Genomic DNA, 21,793 nt, shown 5'->3' on the forward strand with positions numbered 1-21,793 from the left:
ATTCTTTTTAAATTGTACCCTAATTATACTTGAGAAAAGTGGGCACCATTATCCAAATGTGCTCTCGAGTATGTACCGTAGCCTCAAATTCTCTCGTTTGGAAAAGCTGCCCAATTTGGATTTTAATGGTTGTTAGATTAAAGCGTAAAAAGACATTTACTACACTGCATGAGCAATACATTGTAGAGGAGATGGAGAATGCTGCCTTACAAGGGAAAGTGTGGACAAAAATCAATTTTAATTAATCGGTAATTCTAGCACTATAGTCTTTTGAATTCTAATTTGTAGAGACGGTCCGATTATTGGCCACGCCGATTATCGGCACCGATATTTCAAACTTCATTTACTGTAGAAAACTACATGGAGCTAGCTCCCTGAACTTTTTCTTAGAATTTTACAACAAAAATGGACTGTATATTGTCAAAAAATTCTTATAATAATTTAAGAAATCAACATTTTGCAAATCTGAAAAATTGTTCAGTAAAAATATGCTTAAAAACCTTTCAACAAAGTTAAGAGTTTTATTTGATTTTTTTTTTTTTTAGATTTTGCCTCCAAGCTTTTCCTTTTTACTGAAAATGAATATCAGATACTGTTGACTACTAATAATCGGTATCGATATCGGCCCTGAAAAAAGCATATCGGTCTATCTCTAGTAATTTGTGACAATTAGTATAACTACGTGCTTCTATTTTTGCGGCAAGTTCAGGATTTAAACGGCGAGAGTTTTTTTTTTTTTTTTTTTTTTTAGGAACTGAGTACTGACATCGGCCTAATCATTTTTGATAGACCTAAATATTAATACAGTCTTCCCTAACCTTTGCTCAGCTCTGCCCTTCGGTAATCCAGCGCATCAATTCCTCCAAGGCCAGATAACAAATTAATCACCATAACTAAGCCTCATAATAAATTGTTTCTAGAAAATCGTGACCAGAGTTCATCTCGCTATTATCCGCCAGCCAAATATGTCGCAAAAAGTGGGCACACAGGGTCATTCTATACCTTCTGCCATCTAGTGAAAGAGCAGTTAATATTTCGGCCTGTCACTACATGACACTGGCATAGATAGACGAAGTATCAGAAGGGATTTTCGGACAGCTTAAGTGAAACTGGATCGGTTCCCACGGTACACCCGACGATCTCTCGTGGCACACTGGTCGGGGAATTGCAACGATTTGATGTTGATGGGGTTGATGAAGCACCTGGCATGTTCTCAACGCAAAATGTAATTGATGCAACGAATAGCCGAGCAGGTTGAACGTGAATCGCGACGCTCGGGTGATTAACCCCCGAGAGATTTCGATATCATGTAACAATTATACACAAAAGGCAGCAGGCTGTAACAGGAAAACAACAAAGCCCTTCTTGTGCGTGTTGCGGTTCCCGGCGTTATGTCATGCAGGGAGATTATTAATTGCCCATTGGAGCTGCAGGCAAGAGAAGAAAAAGAAAGTTTTTGTGGGAGATTTTCGGATTAACATCTCAGGGTCGCTAAGTGCCAAAATCTACAAGTTGTGCTCGATGGGGTGGATTTCGCATGGAACAGATAGAAATATTTTGACGATTTCTTGAGAGGGCGAAACGTTTTTCCTCTCTCCCTTACGCCCTCCTCTAAACGCTACCCCACCCCTCGACGCGGGGCCGCCACCCCACCCCATCCTGCACACTCCCCTTCTCCGTCGGCATGCAGACACTTGCTTTTTTGTGCAAAGGGGGTGAACCCGGTGAACAATCCTGTCTGTCTTTTCCCAAAATAAGCCTGTGGGTTGAGGGATCGAGGAGTAAGCCAGGGAGATTGGTCCAACGAGGTGCACGGCCCCTGGTTATAAGTCCTGGAAGTGGGAGTGCACCCTGCTCGGACCTTCAGCCTTTAGCTCCATGTACATTGCTGACTACCTGACTGCCTGATTAGCAGACTCTCATTGCACTTTTGCTCCCTCTCTCTCCCTCTCCAAACCTGCTCCCTCCTACTTTCCACCCTGGAGTACGGCAGTGCGTAGACTGGGAAGGTGCTCCCCAGACCTGGGTCCGGACTGCTCCAACAGGGCACAGAGAGGATTTTCCCCTCTTCTTTTTTTGCTCCGTTTCCATCCCATCAAATTCTTACTTTGCCAAAAAGCACATGGATTGAATTTTTTCTTTTTTTTTTTTTTTTTTTTTTCTCGCTGGAGACTGACTAAACTTTATAAAAAGGCAGTTTGCTGCACCTGTGGTTGCATTAATTTTCTTTTTTGTGTGTGTGTGTGTGTGTGTGTGTGTGTCTTTTTTTTTCTTCATCACTGGACCGGTTCAAGGTGCCAGAGGACATCACTCCTCTTTTTTTGGGGGCTTCATTGAACGTCTGATGCCACCCCGTCCCATGGGAGACACACGTGGCTGAAGGAGGGAGGCAGAAGAGAAGATCCACCTGAAGATCACACCTACCCCAGTGCTGCCCCCCCCCCTCCCTCCAGCCCCCCTGCCGCTGGACACTCTTGAGGAGAGAAAGGTAAGCCCTACCTGCCCCATCTCGCCCTTGCCTGCATCTCTTTGTCCTGTCAGCCGCTGCCTCTCACTTCATCACATGTGGCCGCAGTGGCCAGGCCAAAAGAAACAGGAGTGATCGGGAAAGGGGGGGGAGGGGGGTCGACACGAAAATAAAAGTCATGGGATCTACATAAATCTCCGCAATCCTAAACTACTTCACAGAATAATAGCTTGGAGATGAAAACAGTTCACTTTAAGAAAGGAGCTTCTGTGGACAATATGCTCGAAATGAACGGATGAAAGTGATTCTCCGACTGTGTCCAGACTGCATGTGGTTTGGATTCACTTTTGAATCGGAATTGCAGGTGTACCACAGCTGCATCCAAATACTTATGATGTCGGGTGTAAAGTGGTCATTTTGGAGCTGAGAATTTCACTGCTATTCTGCCTGACTTTTGATTCAGGAGTGTTGATTGCGATCTATTTGGACTGACTGACAACGATAAGTGAAGGAATATAACACGCACACACGCACACACCCGACCCTTATCGTATTTTCACTCTCCCCCTTTTTTCAACACGGCGTTATTCTCTGCATCCTTTGCGATGCCACTGGCAAGCGCCACCACATTCCATTGAAACGACATCCGTCGATTGCAGGCGGGAGGAGCGGCCGTTGACTTCTCAGGTGTCGCCACGGGGACGGCTGGACAAAATAAAAATGTTTCTTGAAAAAAACCCTGACAGGCGGTAAACATATGCATATTTCCTACATTTTTATTTGCGTGCACAAGCGTGATTGTCGAGAGAAGTGTAGAATGAGAGTAACAGAAAGGGGACGGCCCTGGAAAAGTGAGTGGACTGGAGTTCTGATTTCCAAAAAAACAATTGGCAGCCTCGATCTGTTTCGTCTGGACTTGCGCCTGTGTGTTGCATGCCTTTAGATGACACAGTCAACTGAGGATTCTCCATGTGGAAATCAAGTTTTGGTGCAGTAGGAAAGGGCTTTTGGACCTCACTCGCATTTTGTGTTGATTTTTATTTCTCGTTGCCGAACCTGCTTCGTCACGGAAAAACACCTGCAGTATAGTGCCATATCCATGGCAACCTCTTTGGCATGTTCTCCAATGTGTGCTAGCGACTGCACTGGCAAAAAAAAAAAAAAAAAAAAAAAAAAAATCGCACTGAATACGGAGCGGCCACTCCAAACAGTGCAGGCACATATTTCAACCAGACGAACTCGCTCACTCTCTCATTCCCGCGCTTTTGCATATAGCTGACTCAATTTAGGCTAGAACATCTTCAAGTGAGACCTGAGCAAAAGGAACATCAAAATATGTCAATACCAGGCACCTCGCTATACATGCGTTTCTCATCAATATTTCCCTTCACGGCATGTGCACAAAATATCCACATTTGTTGGACAAAAAAAAAAAAAGAAATTTGCAGTGCAATTGAACCGACTGCATTTTATGATACCACTGCTGATTGTAAAGTAGTTTGCAAGTTTTGGCCACAAGGAGGCAATGTAATAAGTATCGCCCAGACAAACAGAGCTCGCTGAAAAGCTGAGGTCTGGGGCCAGAAGCAAAATTGCATTATAGGGCCCTCTATATCTGCAACTAACCTAGACTATTGGTCATTGATTGCTGAATTTCCCTTTGGCGGATAATTATGACACTACAAGAGTGGACTGGGGTTGAGCAGTAAGTGAAATAGAAATATCATAATAAAAGCAACAACAAGTGAATCAGGATACGATGTAGCTGCTCTAAAAGGGTTGTCTGGTTCATTAATTTTTTTTTTAATGCAACAGCAAGAGCAACAATAAAATGCATGAGCAAATTTTGATATAGAAAATAAAATTAAATCTAAATCCATTTATTTTTGTTACTTTGCTCTTCCTCAACAGTAACCCCCCCCAAAAAAAAAATAAAATAAAAATAAAAATAAATTCTACACTATTCTCTGTGGACTGTTAATTGCTCCTGGGAGCCCCCTAGTGGTTGCAAGGCCTCCTGCAGATTTGGAAGTGCAGTTGTATGCTTTGTTTTGAACCTGTAGACGCCCCTAACATTCCAAACGTATGGTCAAGTTCCTTCATCCATTTCAGGATACAGAAGTGTCCGTAAGAGACTCGAGTGTTGAAGTCATTTTTAGCCCGTTTTCCAGGGAGACTTAATTGACCATTACCATTCAGTGACAGGAGATGAACGTAATCGAGTATTTTGCACAAGTTGTACAACACATTAACATTTCTACATCTTCCAATGGGATACCATTTAATTTGCCATTTCACACGAATGTCATTGACGCATAGAGAAACCATTAACTCACGCGCGCGCCCGCGTGCGTGCGCACACACTCACCCACAAGAGTGAAAACATGTCCCTGCTTTCAGAACCTGGCCAAGGCTCATGCTTTCTTTCAATGCGTTTTCCTGACAGAATACCATGCCTGTAATTACAGCCACTTTAATGGCCGCACTCTTTAGTCTGCGCAACTTTAATTTCATTCTCTTGCTGATACAGCCATTGAACATTGGATTAGAACGCATCTTGACCTTTGTGGTTGGGGACTTTTTTTTTGAGGTTCCACTGTGTCTCCTATTTAATCCGTCTTCTTAGTCATTTTCTCATAGCCATAAGCCTGGACAAAAGGAAGTTTTTCCACTAAGTTGGCAGCAAAAATGAGCCAGAGAAAGAGTAAGACTTGTTGTTCCTCCTCAGTTTCCCGTTGACTCTGTCTTTAAAGGCGCTTACACCTAAAAGGGAACTTGTCAACATGCTCTGTGAAGCTTATCGCGGGTCTTGCTTAGCAGACATAAGCAGGAAAAAGTGGAAGGCTTTCATCTCGTGCACCATTTCTTGACTTGTCTTCCCGTCTTCCCAATCTTTCCATCCTGATTTACGGACTATGGACCAAATCCTGCTCTCAGGTGAACACCCCCCCCCCTGCAATATTTTTTTGGTGCCAGACTTTGCTTTTAGTCACTGAAATGCATGGCCATGGTCAAAACAAGCAGATTGAGTAATACTTCCCAGACCCAAATCTCGAGAGTCTTTCCAAGGGTATGTCTGAGTTTTTTTTTGTTGTTTTTTTTTCAGGCGAGACTCTTATGTTTTCAAAGGGAATCAAACAGGAACAAACAGAGGAATAAAAAACCCTTGGTGCTCTTCCAGCCAAAGTGTTGTTCCTAGTTAATGGGATGTGACATTGTGTGTCGACCACTGAGGTTGAGGTTTGTGGCAGTGGTGGAAACCACCCCGCTCTGTAATCACAGTCGTGAAAGAAGGGCATCCGTAACACATCATATGATATTGTTTGATTTACGGTTGGCCGTGGACTCAACTTTACGCAATACAGGTGGCTGCAGTGCTCGGGTGAATAAATCAAGTGCGCATTTTGGCATTTGACTTCAGGTAGCTGTGCAAATTAGCACGGGTAAAATACACACAGGTAGGTTTATTTGGCTTCCTCACTTCATTGCCCTTCAGTTCACTGGCTGGAAACAGTTTTTGGCAGAACTTTGGGCCAACTCGTAACAGGGGTCAATACTTGAGTTTGGAACGTATACAGTCCCTCTTTTCATCGTGTTCAGACGTATTTCACAAACCGTATGTTTATTTTTATTATTTCGCTTTGGATACAGGGTTGAATGTATCCGTCTCAAGATGGGTCAGCGGGTAAGAAATTGGAAATAGCTCTTTTGGGACCATTTGAAATGCTCCAGACTTTGTTTTTCTTAAAGTCTGAGCCTGATTTAGACTCATAAGAAGCAGTTTGTTAAAAAGGAAAATACGCCACAGGGGTTATTCTGGTGTTGAAATGCCGTTGTAATTTTAAAAAGCCATTTTATATCGGCAGTGGATGGTTTGGGAGTGACCTTTGTGTTCTACGCTTAAACATTATGACTACCGTACCTTTTGGAAGATGACGGCAAACGTAATATCAGCTGACAAGTTCTAATCCAGTAAAAACTAACTGATCTATTTCTTCCACATGCTTTGTGGCTTAACCACAAGTCATCAGGGGTCTGGTACTGAATTTTCAATCTTGAGCAAAGGCCCATAGAAAGAGAGGGAGGGAGAGATGTAGCAGTTTTTGTCCAAGGCTTCAATCACTCTTCAGGTCAAAACAGATCAAATTCCGTTCCTACATGTGATTTGTTCTACCTTCTGTATATCTATATCTGATATAAAAACAGTGTGTAGAGACCACGCCGCGACAACAAGGCGCTCTAAAGCGGATGCGCTAGCATAGGGCCCCTTCAATGGGCTGTTACGTCGAACTGTCTTGTACTTAGAACACCAGTGATTTGGTTCTTCCTCAAGACCTTCCAAATTGTTGCACTGGCTATAACCAATGTTTGTTCAATGGTTCTGGTTGCTTTTCCATGGTCTCTCACTTTCACATTCAGTGCTTGTTTTCCACTGATAGATAGCGCTCTGGTTTTCATGTTGGTATAAATGTCGTCTTTACTGTCAACGCCACAATCTGAAACATTCCCATTTACAACACATGGGTAAGAGATTCAGATTCAGAAAACCTTATTCATGTAGGGCAATAAAGGAGGCAGAGCGTGGAACAGGTATTGACACAAGTTTAGAACATAAATAAATCAAATACATAAGTGAGGGTAGAAATAAGTACAACTAGAGGTCAGCGTTCTGAAAGCTCGGGAGGATAAAAGCGGATCTCCTCCTCTGGGTCTTGCAAACGCTGACGCCGTAGCATGCGACTGGGTGGCAGTCTATCGAATGCCAGGAAGAGAGCGTGGGAGGGGTCCCTCCAGATCCGGGCAGTCATGCCGTGAACCCCGCTGATCATAAAAAGTAGAAAGATAAAAGAAAAAAGTTTGAAAAAGCTAGCTCCAAGGAATTAACTTTTGGAGCTATCTGAAGTATTATTGACACAAACTGTTCAGAGTCCTGGCCGGTCTGACATGCAAGCAGTGACCTGGAACTGGAATCAAGTAAAAACCTGAATTGGCCTCAATGTTCCAATACTTTTGCATGGGAGTATGTTTACGCTCTTCTCCTAAATAATTTCAGCAGCAGACATTGGTGGCTTGTCAAGTTAGCTTTCTACAATTCTCTCTTATTTATTCTATCCAAGCACCTACCACATGGTTTCTGATGTGCCAACCCTCTGTCCTTTAACTTAAAACCAACTAACAGAGTTTGTCCACTTCTGCCCAGATAAACATCTGAAATTCAACTTGACTCAATTTTTTCCCCTCTGAGGAATGAATACAAGGCAATTCATTCTTTAAAGTGAACCAGTACAAGTTGTGTGGTATTGTTTCTGTAAATATCGATTTGTCATAACTTATTAAGCAGCGGTTTCTACAATTTGAAGTGTGTAGCAATTTCTACCTACTGCGGCCCCACACTAAATTAGCCGCTGAAGAACTTTGACAATTTAAGAAAACACACAATTTTAGCTTGAGACATTACGATATCCCATGATTGTCCAGTGCAGGATGTTAGTTCTCCCTGGCTGTGTTTAAAAGGCCTTGGCTTAGAAACTAAACCCTTTCTGTGCAGACTGAGCCTGTTGAGCAACATGTTTTATTGTGCAACCTTCCTTGGCATTAGGTGTACAACACTACCGGTTCTTTTTTGCAGCTTTTCTTTTAATCATTTCCTGTAATCAGCAGAAAAGCTGTAAAACAATAAGATGAAAAAAAATTATGAAGTGCTCACTGAGTGCTTACGCTGCGTATACACCGAGAATATTTATCCCGCTATCCTGGGTGGTTGTGTCCAACTGATGGGATGGCTTTGAATCAGTCAGCTTGCAAGATGGTCTCAAGTAGTTACAGGAGATTAAATGTTGAGGCTTTGCTAGTCTAACGGACTATTCGTGCATACGCATCCAGTGTTGTTGGAAATGATTCTTTAACACGGGCAAGAATAGACAGATTAAAGAAGATATTTGGGGCTTTACAAATGACAAAAGCTTTAGTCGCATAGAATTATCTTATTAAACTTGAGCGAGACCAGATCGAGTTGGCATGATGTCAGTGGACTGCATGTTTTATAAATGATGAGTTGCAGAATTAGAGGATGGAAATCATGATAAACAAAACGAGACCCTCATTTTGATGCTAACCATGCAAATGTGAAATTTTAACCATTTCTGGACTGGGTGATGATGACACGCTTTCATGTGGGTGGCAGATGTCTGCGCGCTCTCTCTTTCCAATTGTGCTCACTCTTCTGCCCTGCTGCGTTGCCTCATTGCCAATCCGAAGCAGGGAAATGGTCATTTCCTAACTGTGTGCCCGGGTTGGATCCAGAGTTTGGACGTGACCTAGAGGCCAACAATGTCTGAGCTGGACCGCTCCCAAACTAGGTAGAATCCACACAAACACAAGGTCTTCCTGACATGTGGTGAGAGTGTGATAGAGCGACTGGAAATATTTGTGTGGGTTTGGAAAGGATTCAACTGGAGCAGAAAGTAGAAAAATTGGTTCAGGACACCATTGAGGCTATTGGGAGAAAGAGGAAGGAAGAGGTTAAAGAGTCAAGAAAGAGGGACGAAGAATAAAAAAAAAGCGAAAATAAACGTGGTTGGAGGAGCATTCAATTTGTTCGGAACCATGTGGTGCCTTTGATCGGGCCCGACAATTTGAGCCGTTGACAACAGAAACATGCACGGACCGTCTGTTTGCTCCCAGACACAGAATTGCTCCGCTTCACTTTGCCATGGATTCTGCTACTCGAATTCTTTGTTTACCCCTCTGAGAACACCCGGCCCGTTTTGCAATAAGCTCAGTAAATACCTCAAAGCTCCAGCAATCAGCTAAACTTTAGTTGTCGTTCATTTCTGGCCCGAAGAGAAACCTGGCGAGTTTTGTAGCGTTCAAAGGAAACATTTGAGTCAGCAAGCCTGAATTTATGTTCTGCGGTTTATTCAACGACATAATTTTTCCCCATTCGGATTTTGGAATACAAGATCCAATCATTGTCTTCCAGTCACTGCCTTCCATCACCCGGATGTTGTGATTGGAAAGAGGAAGAAGAGGAGGAGGAGGGCTATAACAGCGACAGAGCGACAGAGGAGGAAGGCAAGGATGCAGACATGTCAGATACATCCTCAGTAAAAGGATGTGACCCAAATGGTATGGCAGATAAGAGGCTGCCGATTCCAACCTCATGCTGGATGCTGAGTCGACAGTTGTTGTCACGGATGACCCTCGAAAAAGTGTTTTCTTGGAGCATTAATTATGAATATGCATTGATTGGTGGCGGAAATTACTCAGAACTACAGAAAAAAATTGAAAAAATACTCAAGTAAGGTACAGATACTCGAAAGAGCTACTTAAGTGCAGTACTGAAGGATTTGTACTTTATTTCAGTTAAAATTACCTTGAATGCCAGTGGCAGTCCTCGCTTGAATAGCGGTATGGGCGAGACACGCACAGACGCCGATAAAAAGCACTCTGACGTGATCGATTGGACTTTATATTTACAGAGTTAAGGAGCTAAAAAGTGGGCTTTCGTACCTGTGTAAGGATGTGGAAGGATACCCTTTCTTTTGGGAAAAGCGCTCATAAACGGTGGCCCCCGAGTGAACGGACGTCATTCTCTTGTGGGCTGTAAGATTAATATCAGAACCAGGTCACTTTTCTCATCCTGGTGGTTCTCAATGTTCTCAGGGACAATTTTGCTCCTCCCAAATGACTTTTCTCTCTTCTTTTTTTTATCTGAAAGGCACCTCTCCGGTAGCAGTGATGACAAGAGGTCATGGTAGTCTCAAAGCGGCCATTGCTCTTCATTTGACTTGTGGTCGGTCCAACGTCTTCTGATGGGAAGGGTTGCATTTGCTTCATGTTCCAAGTGGAGCAACTCCTCGAGTATCTTTTTGTGTGTCTCATTCAAGATGAATGTCGGAAAATGAAGGGATTGATTTCCTTGCCTTCATCACTCCATCCAGCGAGTCTGGAATGAGACCTTATTCACGTTGTATTTTTCTGTAAGGGTGGACGCTGTAACGCACACGGTTATACCAAAGTGCGTAAGTAGTGAACACATGCAGACAGTAGAGACAACCAGACAAAATAATGGAAGGTGATATTTCTTTGGCCGAATCATTTGGTCGGCAGAACCAGAAAGCAGCACTCAAGGAAATCAGGATTGGCAAGATCCTCATGTAAACCCAGATGGTAGGGCTTTGTCTCCCCTATCAGTCTAGACTTGATTACACATCTGTGTTTATGTGATAAGCTAATTGTAGCAGTTAGCTTATGAATGTGAGAGGGCACTTCTGTTGTTCCCATAGTGTGGACGCAGGCTCAAGACACACAAGCGAAAGAGGAGTGTGACCCGTGCGGGAGCCGTGGCGAAAATCAAGAGGTTTGGGGGAGGGTGGGGAGGTTTGTGCGGCTGGGTGAAAGATATTTGGCATGCTCGATGGAAACGTAGGCTGGAACCGCCGCACATTTGCACATAAACACTCACACTTTGACAAATCTGCACACAAGTAGGGAGCAGACAGCAGCACCCATCATTGAAAGAGCAAAAGTGCTTTTTAAGTAATACTAATAGAAACCATAGACTTTGTAATACATTATCCAAGAGGAGACACGGGGGGGAGGTAAGGTAAGGCTAGGGAGGGGCTTAAGTAGTAGTAAGTAATAGGAGACCTGCTTGAAATACTGTTTATTAATGTCATTCTTTTTCTTTTGCGAGGGAGGACGGTTCCATTCCGAGGAATGGATTTAACGATAAAAGATGCAAATCGGTAACAGCATCTTCTTGCCAATTGTCTTTTCGGGATGTAGTGGCTCAGACAAGAGACTTAGTGCGGCCATCGGTCCAAGTCTTTCAATGGACCACAGCAATTCAATTCGGTACTGATTAATGGAGAAAGGCATGTATCTTCCCACATGCGTATCTATGGTAACCTTATTGTGCATGGATAACTCATATGTGGCATTTACAAACATAATATCCATTTCAAGTTTTGTTGCGTGTTGACTTACAAGACACAAGCCATCGTTTGGCCATTTTTTTTTGCTTTTATTTGCGAACGAAAACAACAACACGCTCGGCTACGGCAACGTGACGAGCGTGTTCACAGCAACGCGGGGGCGAGTTTATCTGTCAGCCTCAGATCTCAAATCTTCATCCAAGCCCAACAACCACTTATGCCGCGTTGCATTCCCGCAACTGTTATTCCGGCATTTGGGTCTATTTGTACTGCTCTCGGCTGAGGGGATGTGAAAAGCCGTCTAAACACAACTCTCATACCACGCAGGCCCGGCTTGTGTTAACATAGCTGGGTGAGCGCAAATACGGAGCCGGGTGTCTGAGACGTCGGTAAACCCTCAGCATCTTTCCTACATGACTCTCCTCCAGTTTCTTCAGCATGTTATCCAGGCTTCAATCAGCCTCTGGAGCTCGCGTACCTACCGTGTTTTTACTTGGAGACCCTTCACTGCATATATGTTGCTATATGTAAAGGAAAACCAAACCCGTTTTGCTCTTGTGCTGACAAGGACTCCTAGACTAACTAGTTATAATACATGAAGTGGATTTCCACTTTCAGATCTGCGATGCATTTGTATGCACGCACTTGCTTCCGTGTACATCAGCTCGCACACTCAACCGGACCAAAAACTTTGGAGCTTTTACAGCCCATTTAAAAGTCATTAGCTGTAATTTACAGGGCCCTCGCTATTTGTGGTAAGGAGGAGATGCCACTTAGCCGTGTATCCATGTCCCACAAACCCAACATGGAGCATCAACTACTCCACCAAAGCTTCCTCGACTGAGTGAATGTCTTCTGTCCCCTATGAGTTTTATGTGAGGAGTCTGCTAATTCCAGTAACCAAAGTAGACATGCAGGCTGCCAAAAATCATACAGAGACGGGCTAAAAAGACTCGTCTGATGGTGATGGACCCTTGGTTATGGTTTCATCGCAGTGGATGACTGATTCAAAAGGAAAAAGAGGTTTTGTGGGTGACAGGATTTGGTGTCATTGTGAGTTTGTTTGCTACAGGCAGCCATGCTATCAGTCTCTCTCACTACCATTTACTATAAGTGCGACAAAAATAGCCTAAAATGCTTTGATGCAGAGCAAAGCACTTTCGATAAGGGTGACCAGATGTCCTCTACTCTCTGTTGGGATTTGAAAATGGGTCAGGATTTCATTATCACACCGGACTACAGACGGGAGCTACCATCTCTTCTGGTTATGACCACACACCGTCATCGGTGGACATGTTGTCTTTCGGGGAATCGAAATTTGACCGTGATTTCACTCTCAGCCGATATGCATTGTGTATTTGGTTGTGCGGTAGCTTTAGTTTGTCTTTCGATCCTTGTTGCTATCTGTAACAGACAGAGGCCATATGAAACATGACATGTTTTCACTCTATGCCAACAGTCTCTTGCCACTCTCTTAAATAACGTTACTAAGCATTATTATGTCACATAGACGCAAGCTCAAAGGTCGTAGATGGTCGTTTCTGACACATGTTGCCCTTTAGGACGGGGCACGAAAACAAAATTCCTGAATCGCAAGATAATGTATATGAAGGACCAAAGTTACAGGAAGAAGAAAGGATTCTATAATGATGAATCTTAAATGATATTCAGTTGTATGGTTGTCCGTTTCTGTATGTGCCCTGTTATTGGCTGGTATCACCTGTTCTCGGAGCACAGATTTGTCATGTTTTGATGAAGTTATCGCGCACTGGCGTTGCTCAACTGGAAAGACACTGTCACAAGTTCTCCATCTGGTAGCAGTTTGAATCCCACATTAGTTTCATCAGGAGTAATGCAGAAACCTGCCAGGGGCTTAAAAAAACAACTCGCAGCTGAGAAGACTGGTTACATTTTTGCTACTACTGTGACCATAAACACACGCTGACTCATGCACGCACTCACATGGGTCCATACGTAGTCTTTAACATTTGCATGACATAACGTTTGGTGGCAGATTAAGCTTGGTGACATATTTGACTCAGGTGCTTTTGTGGAACTAATAACGGGTTGCTTAAAGCTGATGAAAATACGTGGTGGAATCAGAGAGGGAGAAGAGGGGGCGTGCATCATTTTGCAGGTTCATACCTAAGTCAGGCATGTAGCTTGGCCGAGGCCTAGGATTTCCATTTAACAGCAGGTTGGAGGAACAAGATGATTATTCTAGCAGAGTCTCAAACCTGAACGTCATCTCCCTCCTCGGTATGGACATGCTGAAAAGTCTGACAGGAAAAGCTGTTTACTTTGTGTGCGTGCATGTGCTCACCCGTTTTCTATTTTAAAGTTGCCTACAGACCGAACATTGAGAGTGAGCAGAGAATTCAGTTATTTGTTTTTGGAAGCCTTTGACTGAGCTGAAGTTAGTTATGAAGATGATTACTCTTCATAATTGAAGCTGAATACAGTAATGACTTGAGATAAGAGTGACCTGACCTAGATTGAAGGGTTGCATACTCCAAGCAGACCAGGAGAAGCTTATCCATGCGTTTATCTCCAGTAGATTTGATAATTGTAATAGTCTTCTGATTGACTCCTCCAGAAGAGCATCAAACAGCTGCGGCTCATTCAGAACACTCAGCTCGGGTTCTGACCTGAACAAAGAGTCAGAACATATTACTCCTGGTTTTAAGAGATTTTTAAATTGTGCTAACTGGTCTATAAATCACTGAACGATCCTGAATACATGAAAGAAAAGCTCATGGAATCTAAATCCAGAAGAGTTTTGAGGCAAGCAGACTCTCGGGTCAACGAGTGGAGCCCAGAGTTCAAAGCAAACATGGCGCATCAGCAATTAGCTGTTATGCTGCACGTAAATGGAATAATCTGCTGTGGTACATTTGTATTTGTCTGCCACGGATCTTTGAACGCAAAAAGTGGATTCATACATGTAGAAAGATAATATAACAATACTTAGAGGCCTACATTCTTTATCCTCTGCTAAGAATGACATTATTGATTCTTACTGAGTTTTCTCCATGTATCTGTAATACACTTAGAAGAAGTAGAGCAGATTTTTCATATCGATGCATGTTAAAACATGTGTTCTGATTTTTTTTTTTTTCTTCTGATTTTGAAATTCTTTATGATTCCGCTGGAAACATCCCATAAAAGGGAATTGGAATCCTCCCACCCTTTGAGTGACATGCGCTTAATAAACTCAAAGACTAGTGATTTATTCTCCATCACGTCATCTGGATTAACCTCTCCAACTCAGCCAAGGAGGAAGTGTGTCTCCTTCCAGTCTTATAAAAATTAAAATTTATTACCCCCTCCGCAAAGATCCTAGTAAAAATACCCCTCCCCTTGTTTGTGGGAAAGAACCACCGCAAACCAATGAAGAGTGACAGGGCTAACAAACGCGATACCTGCAAGTGACCCCTCCAACTGCTTCATAATTAGACGCATTTCCTACGACATGATGTGTTGCTGCCCGATCTCAGCTGAGGGGCGGGTGGCATTCGAGTGACTGGTGCTAAGCGGATGGGCAGATGGCCGCCGAGAGGTGTGAAGTGGGAGCAAAGGCAACAGGTTCAAAGGGAAGCTTATCCGTTGCTTGTTTTTACAGTGCTTGAGGGTCACATTCCTCCCAGGCGCAGACCTTTAAATCCATCCCGGGATGTTTGAGCATGAGCTGTAAATGGATAACAGAGGATTGAGTGAATATGTTTCGCATCAAACGCCGGGCGGGGCGCTTGCCAACTAGCGCTCGATGATGAACGCGTCGACGTGCGCGAGAGGAAACAAACGCCTCGCTTTATTTTGCAGCTGCCTTCGGTCACCACAACAGAGGAGGTTGCGAGCGGAGAGGTGAATAACTCCGTGGATCAGGCGTCCTCTTAAAGCTGGAGCTAGCTCTTCTCCTCACCCCTGACTTTAATCTTTCGCCTCACTTTGATATGAAAGACAGAGTTGATAATGTGGGAGGAAAGTGGCTAAGATGTAGAAAAAGTGGAGGGTGCGTATAGGACAATAATTGCGGTGTATGCATTCCACAAGTCTGTGAGCCTAATGCTAGCATATAATGAAACTACAATGCTAAAGGAAGCCCTCTCGTAGGTGTTGCCGAAAGTAACTGTATACTGTATGTTACACATAGAAGCAGAGCAGACAAAAATACTCACACGCATTCCCTAAACTGTCGAAATAATATATATATTTTAACTAACTCATAGCTCACTCAACCGAGCGGGACAAGTTGCACCGCAGCTCCTCGCGTGTTCATGAATGAGCGACTCTGACTCTAGTACAGCATACAGAGTGAGTTGAATTTCTCTTGGAATATTTTTCCCACCAATCTTTTCATCATGTTCAGCTGCCAAGTAGTTTTCTTGGTGTGTGCCTTTGTTGCGGTGATTCTCTAGGTGAGGGCCGATCAATCTATGCTAACTCCAGACACGCAAGAATGTCCCCTCACTGCGGTTGCCAGGTTTGATTCAGCCTTATCATATCCTTCCAAAATTACACGCCGCCATTGACGATTTTGATTAAAGCATTTGAATAAAGATCCCATTTCTAATCATTTATATCCTCCTTTTTCCCCTACTCAACGTCGGCCGTTTAACACATAACGAGCAGGTTATTAGCGTGTCTAGCCTTGGGGAAGTTGAACTTGCCTTTTTTTTTATTGGCTCTTGGCGGCACTGCAAGAATTCCATGAGGCAGGTAAACAAGCGGACCGAGTTCACTCGAAGCAGCGCAATTATGGGAATTTTGTTGTCATTAAATGACTTTCCTTTTTTTTTCGGCTTTCGCAGATGAATAACAGTCAAATATGACATTCTGGCAAGAAAACCAGACACTTCTGCAGCCCATTTGTCCTGATTGTTTCGAGTTTACAGCTGTAACATGTGCACGTCTTTGATTTGCAGTAAAATATTGAGAACAATTTTACAAATATGCACCCGCTGACGGAGTTTCCTGATTTTGATCTCAAACATAGCCTGTCTTATAACAAGTGAAACACCCCGTTGTGTCTCCCGATGGCTCTACCGTGGCGATAAGTCAAGTAGAATAACGAGATCTGGTTTGAATATAAGTGCAGTGCAATAAATCACCCAGCAGGGAACGATGAACCCGGTCACCATTTGCGTCAAGCGAGTGCCAGGATGCTGGTGGAGGGTGAGACAAGCTCAAACAGAAAAACTGTGTCAGTGATGAAGAGAGAGGAAAAAAAGCCCACCTATCTCCCAGCTACTTCATACGTTTTCAGGAAGGAGATATAACTCCCAAAGCTCATGGTCCATCGAGTGCACTTTGTCCTCTACCTATTATTTATCTGCCTCAGCAGGTGGGATCACGCACACAAGTTCTCATAAAATCACCGTCGTTACATCTCGTGTTCACCAATGCGGGCTATAGCTCTGCCTTGATTTTACGAACTCTGTGGCCCCGCTCATGTTTCTATCAGCAGAAGATAAAAAGCAAATCATTCCGACAGTTTTGCTTCCTCCTCTGCGTTGAGCAGAGTAATTATTGCTTCCGTCAAAGACTCTCCGTCTCTATTTGATATCAAGGAAACAAGCACGTACAACCAGCCGTGAATGGACAGTAAATAAATGCCAAACTGCGCCCTCAATTTGTCACTGCGAGCGCTTTATGACAAATAAATATTCACGTTTAACATTTATGGCTTTTTATGTTGGCTGTTGTCCAAACCGGTGTTTTGTAAACTTTATACAAATTACCACCTGAAAAAAAAACACTACAGCCTCCAAGTACCACCCCCTTGACTAACATTTCAATACAGTAGCGTAGTAAGCAGAGGTGTTATTCCTAAAAAGTATATTTAATGTTATAACATAGAAGAGTGAGTAACAAACTTGATCACAGCAACAGATGTAGACAGACAATATAACAGTACTGAGAGTCATGCATTCTTTATCCCCTGCACAGCATGACTTAAATTAGCCCTGTACTGACGAACTGAGAGAGGAGTTGACACATCGGAATGAACAGTATGTCTTTCTGTCAAAAACGGTTTAATTCTTTCTTCTTGTGGTTTTGAAAAAAACAATCGAACTTAAAGAGGAAATCAACCCAAACTTTTTTTTTTCCAAGAATATGTTCCTAGCACTAGTTGAAACACGGCATTGTGATTAATATTGCGTTTGTTGAATATGATTTAAACAGCAAAATCCACCCGTATTTAGCCATCTCTGGGGGCGGCCATTTTGTCATTTCTGTCCACTGAAAATGACATCACAGCTACTCAGGGCTCAGCTTCAGAAAACAGGTCAGCCGTGATTGGTCGTTACCGAAAGCCCTGAGTAGCTGTGATATCATTTTCAGTCGACAAAAGTGACAAAATGGCCGCCCCAGAGATGGCTAAAAACGAATGGATTAACTCTTATTCCGCAAACGCAATATTTATCAGAATGCCTTGTTTCAACTAGTGGGCTTGCATAGAACATATTCTTGAAAAAAATCTGTTTGGGTTGACTTCCCCTTTAAATAATGATTTCATGAAAATGTACGTCTCATGAAAGTTAAGCAAACAATTTTTTAAAATAAATCGTACTTCGAGATTAACTGCAAATGGATTGAACTTAAAAGTTAAATACAACTGAACTCTGCTTGGGCAGTGGGCACATTTTGAGAGTCAATGGTCTAAACAATTCAGGCGTTACGTTAGGCTCATAATACGGCACCGACTTAGCTTGCATTTCTCTACTTGCTATTGAGGCATTTCCATTGGCAAATGCGCATGTACAGTACTACGAGGTCATGTTTCTAGTGCCTGGTCTGCTGTTGTTCCAAGCATGCTGAGCCAATACCATGTGGCTCAACCACATCTGGTCCCTCATTAGTCGAGCAGATTTTGTCATCGCCGCGTCGGGAGTCACGTTTAAAGGTCCCACTTGCTTACGTCACAAACCGTGATTTCTCTTTTTCACTGTCCCATTTTATCATTCAAATCCCTGCTGTTTGATCATTTTTATTCTCTTACAACCTCCAGCTATCTTCCAGCAACGAGACTATATTACACACACTCACCGAAGCGTGTTTTTATAACCCAGCCGATGATTTTGGAAGGTGTGAGGCCAGTGCTGGTAAAGCGTTCTTCTCCAGCCAGCACTCTCAGCCAACAGCTAATAAAGGCTGACCCTGATGGGAGGCGCAGGCCTCTGTTAGCCCCTGCGTCCAAAGGGACTATGCACCACATCCTGGTGTTTTAATATGCATCTGCGTGTGAGGGGGGAAAAAAAAAAAACGATCGGGTAGGGGGGCTTTGTGGGTTCTTTTCTCCTGCGGACTAAAGCATTCAGCTGTGGTCGTCGGCCTTTTAACTAAGTGATCAATCAAAAGAAGGCCAATCAACAGCTAATGGAGCTCAACTGGGATTCAGCTCAGTGAATTTCCATTCCGAACGCTGTGCTATAGAAGTTATTTCAGCAAGTTTCTTTTAGACCTCAAGAAGAAAGAATAATAATCAGGATTCAGGGGCAAAGAAAAATTTTGGACGTCAACATTGAGCTGAACGAGCCACATGCGCCATTATTAAACTCCATGAGCTTTAAATACTTTCGTCCGTGAAGTTGTCCATGTGCAGTGGAACCTCGGTTTTCCTGTGCCGTAGTTTTCCTATGATTTGCTTCAACAGATGGCATACCACAATGCAAGCTTTTATCAACAACGACATCCATCCAGCCATTATCTGTACCGCTTATCCTCACAAGGTTTCGCGGGGAGTGCTGGAGCCTATCCCAGCAGTCTCCGGGCAGTAGGCGGGGGACACCCTGATCTGGTTGCCGGCCAATCGCAGGGCACACAGAGACAAACAAACATCCGCACTCACAATCACACCTAGGGGCAATTTAGAGTGTCCAATTAACCTACCAAGCATGTTTTTGGAACGTGGGAGGAAACCGGAGTACCCGGAGAAAACCCAACGCAGGCACGGGGAGAACATACAAACGCCACACAGGGAGGCCGGGGCCGGGATCGAACCCACGACCTCTGAACTGTGAGGCGGACATGCTAACCATTCGCCCACCATGCCGCCTTATCAACAACTCAAGAAATTAATGTCTACTCTGTGACATTCATGCAAAATCTACATAACCCATCCTGCTTAAAGTCAAGACCTTCAAAATCACAGCATGCAGCATAGTAACACCGTTCATTTATTAAAAATATATATTTTTGTTCATATTTTGGTATGTCTGGAACGGATTAATTGGATTTACATTATTTATCATGGGAAATATTGCTTTGGATTTCGTACGATGTGGTTTTAGTCAGACTTTCTGGCGCGCATTAATCACCAAAATCTCGTTTCTACCGTACTTTGATTGGCAGCCGTCTATTACGATTTGTGCAAGAGCTCACCTTTATATCCATTTTGGCTCGCCTCCTACGACGGCCCCGCAGCGTCGACAAGAGCTCACGGGCTCGCACGCTCATTTCCCGGTCGCCGCTTTTTGAAAAGCCCACTGCACATTTAGTCAATTCTTTTCACTCAAAACCATCTTGTGTCACTTTGACTTAAGCCCCAAGTATCAGCTTCTTGAGGCCCTGCGGTTCTGCTAATATAAAAGTATCCTAATCGTTCCTCTAATAAAAGAAGAAATCCTTTTATCCTTGCATGTTGTGTCCTTCGTTTATTTCTCCGGGCTCCCCGTCAATGGCGAACTTGAGCGGCAAAGTGATGCAGATTGAAGAGAAAGCCCGGTATCATCTTTGAGGTCATACAATCTTTGAGCAGCCTTCGTACAGTCGTTTTGTTTTCTAACCGGGAGGATTTGCGCCCAACATTTTTGCTGCTTTGTGTCGTTTGACCGAAAGCTGCGCTTATGATTGTCATGTCGCCGTCGGCTGCTTGTGGATATACAGTAAGTCAATAATAACTTGGCTGCTGAAAGTATGATTTACTAATCAGACGTGAGATGATATATTATGTCCAAATATGAAATTCCTTTTCCCCCCCATCTGCGGTATTTCTTTGACCAATCACTCTCGAGTTCAGTAGCTTGAGCCTCAGATCCTTGAGGAGGATTTAAGACAAGATTTCCGGCACCCTTACTAAAGCCTAATCTCTTTGCTACCGCTCTTTTCTTTCCATTTTCGTGCAGAAAAATGGGTCTTTCCCTTCTCTTTTTGCTGACAACTTCTGCTTTTGTTTGCCTGGCGCACGCATGTGCGTTTGTGAAACCGTTTCACATGCCAGAGGATGGAGCGAGACGACTGGTGGCATCTGAAGTGGGTCAGCGCGGGGATCAGGAGCTGAAGTTTTCCCATTCTTCCCGCTTTTTTTTTTTTTTTTTTTTTCTCTCTTCCGTGACTCCACGTCTGCTTTGCGGTTTCTGACTTCAACCAGCTGCGCTTCCTCGCCTTGTTGCTTCAGTCACCGACACCCATCGCTTGATGTTACTTTCCGTCTGCTCTTATCACCACCCTTTGGTTAACTAACACAGGCCATATTGTCAATGGTTTGCGCTAGCTTAGTGCTGCATGCGGCGTCAAATTGCGGGATTCCTCCTGGAAGCTGTCCTTGGCTACTCGCAGCATCGTCCTTTTTCCACGTCTTTGCTCGAAAATGAAACAGCCGTGTAATTTTCCAGGATAAGACTCGCCTAATTGAAACCCTCGGATCACTTCTCACCTTTAGAGTATTGATTCATGTCAACGTTACAGAGAGCCAAGACTAAATGACCAAACAGGTGAGGTTGATAGACAACTGCCAACAGTTAATTGTACCCCTCCACTGCACCAAGTCTCGCGGCATGTGATTACGTCGTTTTTATATCACTTATTATAATTTAGGAACCTATCCCGCATTATTCCCCATTTATGTGCTTAGGCATTGTAAGTGTAGTATACAAGTAGTGCTTTGGTGCCAGCCTGTGGAATCTCGGTGCCGAGGAACCATGCCAAAGTGAGGGAATGAGCATCTCTTAGACAGGCCAGGTATTCTATTTATAATATAAAAGTAGTGCTTCAGTGTCATCTTGTCAATTTGTGGAGTTTTACTCTATTGAAGTAACGATATGAGTACAGTGAATGATTGGGACCAAACCCTGCCGGGAGGAGAGAAAGTCTGCAAAGTTCCTTGGTACCAAGGTGCAACAAGATGGTGAAAAAGCACTATTTTTGTCCAAATAAAGCTCCTCAACTCAATTCAACATAGTTCCAGGAAGGTGGGTTAAAATATAAATATCAAGGGAATGATTCATCTATGGCGGCACAGTGGTCGACTGGTTAGCACGTCCGCCTCACAGTTTGGAGGTTGTGGGTTCGATTCTGGCCCCGGCCTGGAGTTTGCATGTTCTCCCCGGTTTTCTCCGGGTTCTCCGGTTTCCTCCCACATTCCAAAAACATGCATGGTAAGTTG

The 21,793-nt window shown here is 43.6% G+C and overlaps 1 protein-coding gene across 1 annotated transcript in view; it reads left to right on the top strand.

Annotated features, from left to right (window-relative positions):
* The first annotated feature begins 2,449 nt into the window (after positions 1–2,449).
* col8a2 (collagen, type VIII, alpha 2) overlaps positions 2,450–21,793 on the top strand; it is a 30,638-nt gene continuing 11,294 nt past the window's right edge. Inside the window, exon 1 of the mRNA XM_086015275.1 lies at positions 2,450–2,488. The gene's annotated coding sequence lies outside the window, so the exon portion shown is untranslated. The remainder of the gene's footprint in view (positions 2,489–21,793) is intronic.

Source organism: Filicampus tigris, chromosome 18, assembly GCF_054856515.1.
Source record: "Filicampus tigris isolate MCC_2025a chromosome 18, RoL_Ftig_1.0, whole genome shotgun sequence".
NCBI classification, from domain to species: domain Eukaryota; kingdom Metazoa; phylum Chordata; class Actinopteri; order Syngnathiformes; family Syngnathidae; genus Filicampus; species Filicampus tigris.